We start from the raw sequence: 13141 nt of genomic DNA, 5'->3' as shown, positions 1-13141 counted from the left end.
ATTACTATTATCATTTCACTATTATCATCACTATTATCATCACTATTATCATTCATTATCATCATTAATATCATTACTATTATTACTATTATCATTCATTAATCACTATTATCATCACTATTATCATTACTATTATCATTCATTCATCACTATTATCATTATTATCATTCATTCATCACATAACTATTATCATTACTATTATCATTCATTCATTACTATCATCATTCATTCATTACTATTATCATCACCATTATCATCACTATTATCATTATCATCACTATTATCACTATTATCATTACTACTATCAGTCATTACTCTTACTATTATCATTACTCTTATCATTACTATTATCATCACTATTACTATCACTATTATCATTCATTACTATTACTATTACTTTTATCATTACTATTATCATTACTATTATCATCACTATTATCATTACTATTATCATTCATTCATCACTATTATCATCACTATTATCATTACTATTGTCATTCATTACCATTACTATTATCATTACTAATATCATTACTAATATCATTACTGATATCATTACTACTATTATTATTACTATTATCATTACTTTTATCATTATTAATATCATTACTAATATCATTACTATTATCATTACTGTTTTCATTACTATTATCATTACTATTATCATTACTAATATCACTACCATATCATTATTATTATCATTACTATTATCATTACTATTATTATCACTATTATCATTATTATTATCATTACTATTATCATTACTATTATCATTACTACTATTATCATTACTATTATCATTACTATTATCATCACTATTATCATCACTATTATCATTCATTACTATTACTATTACTTTTATCATTACTATTATCATTACTATTATCATCACTATTATCATTACTAATATCATTCATTCATCACTATTCATTCATCACTGATTATCATTACCATTACTATTATCATTACTATTATGATTACTATTATCATTACTATTATCATTACTAATATCATTAATATCATTACTATTATCACTACTATTATCATTATCATTATTATTATCATTATCATTATCATTATCATTATTATTATCATTATTATTATCATTATCATTATTATTATCATTACTATTATCATTACTTTTATCATTACTTTTATCATTACTTTTATCATTACTTTTATCATTACGATTATCATTACTATTATCATTACTAATATCATTACTAATATAATTACTATTATCATTACTATTATCATTACTAATATCATTACTATTATCATTACTATTATCATTACTATTATCATTACTATTATCAATCATCACTATTATCATCACTATTATCATCGCTATTATCATCACTTACTACTATCATTACTATTATCATTACTATTATCATTCATTATCATTCATTACTATTATCATTATCATTCATTACTATTATCATTACTATTATCATTATTATTATAATAAACTATTATCATTATTATTACTATTAACATCACTATTATCAATCACTATTATAATCACTATTATCATTCATTCATTACTATTATCAATCATCACTATTATAATTATCATTACTATTATCATTACTATTATCATTACTATTATCATCACTATTATCATTATTATCATCACTATTATCATTATTATCATCACTATTATCATTCATTAATCACTATTATCATCACTATTATCATTACTATTATCATTCATTCATCACTATTATCATTATCATTCATTCATCACATAACTATTATCATTCATTCATTACTATTATCATTCATTCATTACTATTATCATTACTATTATCATCGCTATTATCATTATCACTATAATCATTATCATCACTATTATCATCACTATTATCATCACTATTATCATTACTATTATCATTCATTACTATTTTTATTATCATTACTATTATCATTCATTCATCACTATTATCATCACTATTATCATTACTATTATCATTCATTACCATTACTATTATCATTACTATTATCATTACTAATATCATTACTATTACCATTATCATTACTATTATCATTACTATTATCATTACCAATACAATTACTATTATCATTACTATTATCATTACTATTACTATTATCAATACTAATATCATTACTATTACTCTTACTATTGTCATTATTATTATCATTATTATCAATCATTACTAATATTACTATTATCATTCATTACTATTTATTATCATTACTATTTATTATCATTACTATTGATTATCAATACTATTATCATTACTATTATCATTATCATTATTATCATTACTATTATCATTATTATTATCATTACCATTACTATTATCATTACCATTACTATTATAATTACTATTATAATTATTATCATTACTATTATCATCACTATTATCACTATTATCATTCATCACTATTATCATCACTATTATCATTACTATTATCATTCATTACTATTACTATTATCATTACTATTATCATTACTATTATCATCACTATTATCATTACTATTATCATTCATTCATCACTATTATCATCACTATTATCATTACTATTATCATTCATTACCATTACTATTATCATTACTATTATCATTACTATTATCATTACTATTATCATTACTAATATCATTACTAATATCATTACTATTATCATTACTATTATCATTACTAATATCATTACTAATATCATTACTATTATCATTATTATCATTATCATTACTAATATAATTACTATTATCATTACTTTTATCATTACTTTTATCATTACTTTTATCATTACTTTTATCATTACTTTTATCATTACTTTTATCATTACATTTATCATTACTTTTATCATTACTATTATCATTACTATTATAATTAATTACTATATCATCACTATCATTCATTACTATTATCATTACTATTATCATTACTTTTATCATTACTTTTATCATTACTATTATCATTACTTTTATCATTACTAATATCATTACTATTATCATTACTATTATCAATCATCACTATTATCATCACTAATATCATTCATTACTATTACTATTATCATTACTATTATCAATCATCACTATTATCATCACTATTATCATCACTATTATCATCACTATTATCATCACTATTATCATCACTATTATCATCACTATTATCATCACTATTATCATCACTATTATCATCACTATTATCATCACTATTATCATCACTATTATCATTCATTAATCACTATTATCATCACTATTATCCTATTATCATTTATTCATCACTATTATCATCACTATTATCAGTCATTCATCACATCACTATTATGATTACTATTATCATTCATTCATTACTATTATCATTACTATTATCATTCATTCATTACTTTTATCATTACTATTATCATCACTATTATCATTATCATTACTATTATCACTATTGTCATTACTATTATCATTCATTACTATTACTATTATCATTACTATTATCATTCATTCATTACTATTATCTTTACTATTATCATTCATTACTATTATAATTATTATCATTACTATTATCATCACTATTATCACTGTTATCATTCATCACTATTATCATCACTATTATCATTACTATCATTCATTACTATTACTATTATCATTACTATTATCATTAATATCATTACTATTATCATTACTATTATCATCACTATTATCATTATCATTCATTCATCACTATTATCATCACTATTATCATCTCTATTATCATTCATTCATCACTATTATCATCACTATTTTCATTACTATTATCATTCATTCACCATTATCATCACTATTATCATTACTATTATCATTCATTCATCACTATTATCATCACTATTATCCTATTATCATTTATTCATCACTATTATCATCACTATTATCAGTCATTCATCACATCACTATTATGATTACTATTATCATTCATTCATTACTATTATCATTACTATTATCATTCATTCATTACTTTTATCATTACTATTATCATCACTATTATCATTATCATTACTATTATCACTATTGTCATTACTATTATCATTCATTACTATTACTATTATCATTACTATTATCATTATCATTACTATTATCATCACTATTATCATTACTATTATCATTCATTACTATTACTGTTATCATTACTATTATCATCACTATTATCATTACTATTATCATTCATTCATCACTATTATCATCACTATTATCATTACTATTATCATTCATTACCATTACTATTATCATTACTATTATCATTACTATTATCATTACTATTATCATTACTATTATCATTACTATTATCATTACTATTATCATTACTATTATCATTACTATTATCATTACTATTATCATTACTATTATCATGCACTAAAATTACTATTACTATTATAATTACTATTATCATTACTATTATCATTACTAATATCATATCATTACTATTATCATTACTAATATCATATTATTATTATCATTACTATTATCATTACTATTATCATTACGATTACCATTACTATTACCATTACTATTACCATTACTATTATTATTACTATTATCATTACTATTATCATTATCATCATCATTCATTACTATTATCATTACTATTATTCATTACTATTATTCATTACTATTATCATTACTATTATCATCACTATTATCATTACTATTATCTTTCATCCATCACTATATCATTCTATTATCACTCATCACTATTATCAATCATCACTATTATCAATCATCACTATTATCAATCAATCATCACTTTATTATTATGTTAATTATGTTATATTATTAGTTTTTATTATTATTATTACTACTTTTACTCTTACTATTTATCATCATTACTATCTATTATTACTCTATATCGTGTTAAACATAAGTGGAATTACATTTTAAGGACGGTACCGAACATCACCGAACTATTAAGTCGTTTTGAAGAAACTATCAGAAATGAACTAATTCCGGCCATCGCCAACGGACGGATACCAAACGAAGAGGAAAGAAAACTTATTGAACTTCCACAAAAGAATGGGAGGGTTAGACATTTCAAACCCGTTAGACCTTGCCAACATAGAACACCAAAACTCCCTGAAACTCACGTCCACCCTGACAAACAACATTGTGTCACAAGATGAACAGGAGACTAACGTGTGAAGAAATCAGAAGAAACATATCAAAGGGAAAGGAAGTGAGGCAGGAGGAGGAGGAGCATCTCACTCTTTTAGATCAGCTATCGAATCGTATGAAAAGAAAGATAGCAATGGCACAGGAAGATGGGACGTCCAATTGGCTGACAGCACTACCAATCAGGGCAAAGGGATTCAACCTAAACAAAAGAGAATTCACGGATGCCATTGCCTTGAGGTATGGATGGCTATTGGAAAGGCTGCCTAACAGATGTTCCTGTGGTGCACAGTTTAATCCAAACCATGCGATGATATGCAAGCAGGGTGGATTCATCTGCATGAGACATGACAAGATAAGGGATCTCACTGCCCAAATGCTTCGGGAGGTATGCAAGGATGTGACCATCGAACCAACGTTACTGCCACTATGAGGGGTAGAACTTCAGGCTCCGCGTGCCCAACACCTCAGATGAAGAACAAGTGGATGTCAGCACAAGAGGTTTCTGGGCACGGGGGCAAATGGCCTTTGACATGCGAATATTTGATCCGATGGCCCCCATCCTACAATAACCTAACTATTGAAGCGTCCCACTCTCGGAACGAGAACGAGAACGAGAATATCAGAATGTACGAGGAACATATACAGAATGTGGACCAAGGTTCATTCACTCCGAAAACCTTTACGACCTCAGGTGGGATGGGTCCAAGGGTAAAGTTATGCGCTCGCCTGGCAGAGTGGCTGGCAGAAAATAAAACTAAAAGGCAGCATTGTATCGTGGATGAGATGTAGACTGTCATTCTCACTCTTGAGATCTACCCTCCTATGCTTGAGAGATACCAGGTCCTCACCGCCCAAATCAGCACATGTACAAAACTTTGATTTTGAGCAGATTGTAGTAGATAGTAGGATAAATGAACTGTATTAGGCTTCATTAAAGTGAAATAATACAAGATACAGAAGTGATCGTCGACCACTGCCATTTGAAAGAGAGGGGCCAATGAACTGTATCTACGGGAGACAGATCCTGACTGCTTTCAACACACAGTTACACGACGATGGAGGTCGTTTAAAATGTATATATATGTATATATATATATATATATATATATATATATATATATATATATATATATATATATAAAATACTATCACTAATACTACCACCACTTTTATCATTACGATTATCATTTAAACTACTATCATTGATACTATTAATACTATTATTACTATCATACTTAGTTTTACTATTATTACTAACACTTATTACTATCATTACTAGTACTACTATTGCTATTACTGCTCTTACTGTTATAACTACTAGCATTGTTACAATTATCACTATCATAATTAGTACTATTATTATTACTATCACTACTGTCAGTAATATTGCTGATATCGTTTCTGTTACTAATGCTATTAGTACTACTATTACTATCACGTGCCTTACTATTACTATTATTACTATTACTGCAACCATTATTACTATTGGTACTAATACCACTACCATTAGAAATACTATTACTACTAATATTGTTACTACTATTACTACTACTATTAGTACTAATATCACTATCACTACTACTATAATTATTTTATTTCTTTTTATCTATTATTTTTTAACGACGTCCATCCTCGTGTAACTGTGGTGAAAACCGAAAGGGTCTGTTTCCCACACAATTAAACTCTCTCTCGCCAATGACTGCTCGACTAACCTTTTATATTTTGTATTATTTCAATTTAAGGTCATCATATTAAAACAACAGGGCAGGACTCGCAGTAATGGGTATAAACTGGACAAATTTAGATTTAAAAAGGAAATAGGCAAGATTTGGTTTACTAATAGGGTGGTCGACGAACGGAATAAACTTAGCAACCATGTAGTAAGTGCTGAAACTATCAGTTGTTTTAGGAAACGATTAGACAACTTTATGGATGGGGATGACCGGTGGTGATGGATACGGAGCTGCCTAGTGTAGGCCTTATGGTTTCTTACAGTCTCCTTCATTCTTATGTTCTTGTGTAATGAAACCCAATAGAGAATTTTACTTATCCTACTTTCCACCACTGCTCAAAATTGAGGTTTTGCTTATGCGTTGATTTAGGAATAGGAAGGCTGATCTTAAAAACGGCAGTCTACATCTCATCCACAATACAATGCTACTTTTTGGTTGTTCCTTTTCTGCCACCATCTCTGCCAGATGTGCTTCATCTGAGGTGTTGCACGTGCGGTGCCTCAAGTTCTCCCCTCATAGTGGCAGTAACGTTGGTTCAATGGTCACATCTCTGCATACCTCCTGATGCATTTGGACAGCGAGATCCCATATCTCGGCATGTCTCATGCAGATGAATCCACCCTGTTTGCATATCATCGCATGGTTTGGATCAAACTGTTTACCTTAGGAGCATCTGTTAGGCAGCCTTTCCAATAGCCATCCATACCTCAAGGCAATGGCATCCGTGAGTTATCTTTTGTTTAGGTTGAATCCCTTTGCCCTGGTTGGTAGTGCTGTCAGCCAATTGGACGCCTCATCTTCCTGTGCCATTGCTATCTTTCTTTTCATGCGATTTGATAGCTGATCTAAATGAGTACGAAGCTCCTCTTTCTGCCTCACTTCCTTTCCCTTTGATATGTTTCTTCCGATTTCTTCACACGTTAGTCTCCTGTTGATCTTGTGACAGGACGTTGTTTGTCAGGGAGGACGCGAGTTTCAAGGAGTTTTGGTGTTCTATGTTGGCAAGGTTTGGCGGGTTTCAGATGCCTAAACCTCCCATGCTTTGTGGAAGTTCAATTAGTTTTCGTTTGGTATCTGTCCGTTGGTGATAGCCAGAATTTATACTATTATACTGTTTTATTGTTATACTATTATATTTGTTGGTTATAATGTAGCACTACCAGTTGTCCCACACACACACACACACACACACACACACACACACACACACACACACACACACACACACACACACACACACATATATATATATATATTATATATATATATATATATATATATATATATTATACTCTTATACCACTGTTGGTGGTAATGTAGAATTACCAGTTGTACTACTATACCACTACCACCTGCCAAAGCGTGAATTATATATAATCATCATTGAATGATCATTGAATCTTTATAGTACCACAAATAAATGAAATATTTACGAATAAGAAGAACAAAAAAAGAACTAACAATAAAAATTGGCATAATTTCTCCTGTTCATGCATGTTAGTGCCGAGAAAATTTCTTTCCTCGGTAGACAATTGGGCCTTCGTGATTGGCCAGCCCTAGATATGACGTCACGAAGGTAACCAATGAGTCGTCTAGCAGGCTTTTGTTTCGTCTATGAAATATAATGCATTTTTTTTTATAACGAGTGTGTTATAGAAAAAAAAACCTACTGGCTATATAGCTGGATAGAAATAGGAGTACATTAAGAAGCAAGTGAAAACGAGGAAAAAGAATTACTATCACGTCAACGAGAATTGAATTTTCTTGTGCCAGGTTTGAATTATATATTCCCAATTGGATGATTGAGTTCCTGAGCTCTAATTTAAACTCGTTTTCTATGAATTTTTAACCACTTTGGGGCGAACTATCACGCAGAATGACTTCTGTCATAGATTCAAAGGCTTGGGAAACCTCAAATTTAATCACTACCCTAATTTGAGTCACTGCCCTCATTCGAATCACTGCCCTCATTCGAATCACTGTCCTATTTTGATTCACAGTCAGATTTTGAGTGTCATATTTTGAGTCACTACCCAAATTTGAGTCAGTCCTTGAGTCACTGTCCTTATTTGAGTCGCTGTCCTTATTTGAGTCACTGTCCTTATCTGAGTCATTGTCCTTATCTGAGTCACTGTCCGTATCTGAGTCACTGTCCTTATCTGAGTCACTGTCCTTATCTGAGTCACTGTCCTTATCTGAGTCACTGTCCTTATCTGAGTCACTGTCCTTATCTGAGTCACTGTCCTTATCTGAGTCACTGTCCTTATCTGAGTCACTGTCCTTATCTGAGTCACTGTCCTTATCTGAGTCACTGTCCTACTTTGAGCCATTGATTTAACATGAGTCATTGTCCTATTTTGAGTCGTTTCCCTACTTTGAGTCATCGCTTTCCATTCGTTAGAAAAGAGCACAAATTAGGGCGCAGGGGGTTGGGTTGTCTTGGTAACTGAATGGAAAACTTTTTATAACTCTTATCACTTCCGCTTGTTTCTATATTTGCGCGTTCCAAGTTCGTTGAGGGTGTAGCATACGTTATATGATTTACTAGTAGCTTTTCTGCCAAATTAACTTTAGTACTTTACTTTCTCTTATATCCTATGTATGTACTTTATTTTATTTTTTGTATTCTGTATATAGTAAAAGTATGTATGGTACGATGAGTATCACTTTTTAGGAGTATAACAATTATTTAAATCAAATCTATGACACGTGGCAACAGCGTTTTATCTCTCATGTTGCCACGCCAAAGTGTCACAGACGAGACATGTTGGATGGGGATAGGTAATTTTTTTTATTTTTTTTTTTAGGTAATTGTTTTTTATAATCCTAAAAAGTGACTCTCCTTATACTATACAACTTTCTTTACTGTATATAACATATATTAAGAAAATTTCAAATAACACATAGATGCCAGATCCCTAAACGGACTCCTTGAAGCGTATGGACTACAGCAAATGTTGTCCCCAGTCACCTTCTCATAAACCATATATATTTTTCTTATTTTATCTTTATCATCACTCTAAGACTCCAAAAGCCTGTCTACATTCACTAGAACTAACCTTATATGGTCAACGAGACAGAATACTAAAATACTAAATATGTATATACTATGTAATGTGCAAATGCCCAATAACATTCATTGCAGAGATTAACTAGACACCACAAAATAGAACAAGTTATATATATATATATATATATATATATATATATATATATATATATATATATATATATATTATATATACACAAGCAATTGCAAAACAAACCTAACACATTCTGAATATGTTACACTACATTGTGTAATAATAACACGTCACCTACCTACGTAACATATCAATCTACATAACACCAAATTGGGAACACATCACATTGGGTGCTTGTGATTCAGCACTACTCCTAACACAAATTATCTAAAATCTAACAAAGCATTCTAACATTCCATAGCTTCTAGGTATGAACACATCACAAACACGCCCCAATGCATTCGCCCCCCCCCCCAAATAATAGCAATAACATTTGATTAGTTAGATCACCTCATTTGTGTTGCCTATGGCCTTTACTTGTGAAGCAGGCGTCGTTAATTACTTGTTAAGTCTAATTTATACTTAATGATAATATGTACATACCAAAGGAAGAGAAAGGAAAGAGATTGGTTGCGAGTGGAGGATGGTTGTGTATGGGTAATATCTTAGTGTATACCAAAGGGATTTCTCCCCGTCTTCTCTATTTTCTGCATGAGGGGACGTAGAAGAGTAGGATGGGGGGATCGGTGTGTGAGTGAAGCGACCCTGCTGTGGATGTGCTGTGCCTTGCTGCATTGCTTTCGACCCGGGTAATGGACAGGGATGACCCGTTCATCCACGTGGAGCTAAGATAAGAGGGAGGGAAGGGTGGTGGATGGGAGTGGAATAGGTGGAATTGGGTGGATGCCTTTGATTTGGCTACCTCTTTTATAAGGGGGAAAAAAGCTCTTGGTATATGGACAGACATAACAAAGGGCTTCCCAGTCACAAGGGGAGGGGGCGAATCACCCAACCTGTATTCATGAAAATCTTTTGATTATAATAACTCAGTTGATAAAAATATTCTTTTTCCTTCCACAGAGTAAATGCCCCTAAGGAGAAGGACAAGGACGAGGAAGAAGACAAGGGTGAGGAACGATGACAAGAAGAGGAACTGTGAAGGACGAAATCTCCCGCTGGAGGATAGAAGCCAGAGATGAACAAGGAAGAATAAGAAGAAAGTGACGAAAACCAAAGACAAGAAACGAACAAATGTGAAAAACGAGATAGACAGTCTCGGGTCAGGAAAGACAGACAAGGAAATTATTGCGCCAGAAAGCTGAGACGGACGAGATAAAAGAAATGGAAATGAAGGAGAGAAAGATAAGGAAGTGAAGCAGATATTAAGAGGGATTTTTTTCTTTATCGCATCTGTGAAAAAATTTCGACCATTTCCAGTAAAAGAAATACGAAGAGGGAAAAAAATTGGTCAAAATGGTGTAAAGAACGATAAGAAGAAACTACCCTGTTTCATTTCCTCTTAAGGAAATTTGAAATCAAAACGAGTTTGCAAAATGTATATAAAACGTTGACAAGAAATATTCAGGACAGTAATATGATGTTATTGTTCTGTCACATGACGAAGAACAACAGAGAACATATAAAAGAACAATAACGAAGTAAACAAAGTCACGATTTAAAAAAGTCTGAATCAGAAAATTTAATGAAGAACCAAATCAAACAGACCCTGAAGAATAAACGTTGAGTGACAAAACGTTTGAAAATGAAACGTTGTGTGGAACAGGTACGATTAGTGATTTTTTCACTCTGAAAATATTACTTGAATCCAACCAGAATAAAACGTTCAGGTTTGGGAATTAGTGTGAAAGTTGATGGAAAGGAACGAAAGAAAGTGTACAGGAAGAAACGATCAGAAAATAAAGATAAAAATGTAAAGGCGTAAGTTGTCGATCGTCATAGATATCGACTGCATTCGCCTGGACATGACGAAAGGAAGAGAAAATAGGAGCTGAAAACGCGGAGCTAGGACACTGAACCAAAAGTGTGGAAAAGGAAACGAAATAAAAAGGAATCGATTCGGTAGTGAGTGAAAGGAAAAGGAAATGATAGACGTTGAACGAACATTGAGGAGAGGAATTAAAATGTGGATGGTAAACAAGATTTTTACTTGTTACTTTTTTTTTTTTTTTTTTTACAATACCAAGAGAACTACGAATAGTAGTTGGGGAGGAGGAGGAGGAGGAGGAGGAGGAAGAGGAGGAGGATAGCTTTGACTTGTACGAATTTACCCAAAAACCCCTTTTTTTCAAAGCCGTGTTCAAACCTAACTAAACTTCTTGTTAAACCAGTTCGTCGTTTACGAACTCAAGATAAACCAGTTTCTTAGCATGATGGCACACTTGTGTAACTTTGTTCAGGTTAATATTAGACGAATCTAATCAGTTTAGAAAAGGTCATGATTCCTTTTCTGATGATGGTGTCACACTAGGCTAACATGCTACTGGCTTTTGCTATTTGATTTGAGTAGCAACGACTTCGGTTACAATATTCTAGACTTCCGGAGGAACATCTCAATAATGTGTCTAATATTTGTATTCTAGGTTTAACCTCTCTTAGTTGGTCGTCCAGGTTCGCATTATACAATGCAGGAGTAATTTGACATTTGGAAATCGGAAAACAAAACAAAATATCGTAACCGAAGTGAATTCTACTCAAATGTAGTAGCAAAAGATAATAGCATGCTAGCAAGAATTGCATAGTGTGCCACTTCCTTTAGTGAATATATTCGTCTAACGTTAGCCAGGGCAAGTTCATCAATTGTGCTTTTGGTTGCAGGAAAATTAACAAACAAATCTTTATTCACACCAACCAGATAAAAAACAAAAAACAAAAAAATGCAAAAAATGTCACCAGTCATAATACTTATTACTTTTACGCATATCGTCACAAATGCTTAGCAATACTACAACTATCTACGTTCACATTTATCTAGATTTATGGCAAAATATACGACATTTATGACGGTATACGTAAAAGTAAAACATGTTTTGGTTGGGGAGAGGCACCAAGCGTTGTCGAATTCTAGTAAATGTTTGAAGTTTCGAGACTCGTATGAAGACGGCCTTTCTCCCATCCCTGTGCTCTGATTGGCTGGTGAAGGAATACCGAGATCCGCTATTGGCTCTTTCTTTCCCCGCCCCTAAAACCTACCAATCACGTCTTTTGAAGGGGTAGGAAGGAGGAGCTTATCTCGCCAGGTTAAAATAAACGAGTTCTAA

General features: G+C 31.1%; 1 protein-coding gene across 1 annotated transcript in view; it reads left to right on the top strand.

Annotated features, from left to right (window-relative positions):
- Window positions 1–13141, top strand: part of LOC143034236 (uncharacterized) — a 282359-nt gene that overhangs the window by 267828 nt on the left and 1390 nt on the right. Inside the window, exon 6 of the mRNA XM_076200173.1 lies at window positions 10944–13141. This exon is cut by the window's right edge and continues 1390 nt beyond it. The gene's annotated coding sequence lies outside the window, so the exon portion shown is untranslated. The remainder of the gene's footprint in view (window positions 1–10943) is intronic.

Source organism: Oratosquilla oratoria, chromosome 17 (assembly GCF_046742065.1).
Source record: "Oratosquilla oratoria isolate Oo_2021 chromosome 17, ASM4674206v1, whole genome shotgun sequence".
Classification (NCBI taxonomy): domain Eukaryota; kingdom Metazoa; phylum Arthropoda; class Malacostraca; order Stomatopoda; family Squillidae; genus Oratosquilla; species Oratosquilla oratoria.
This window is presented reverse-complemented; position numbering and strand designations above follow the sequence as displayed.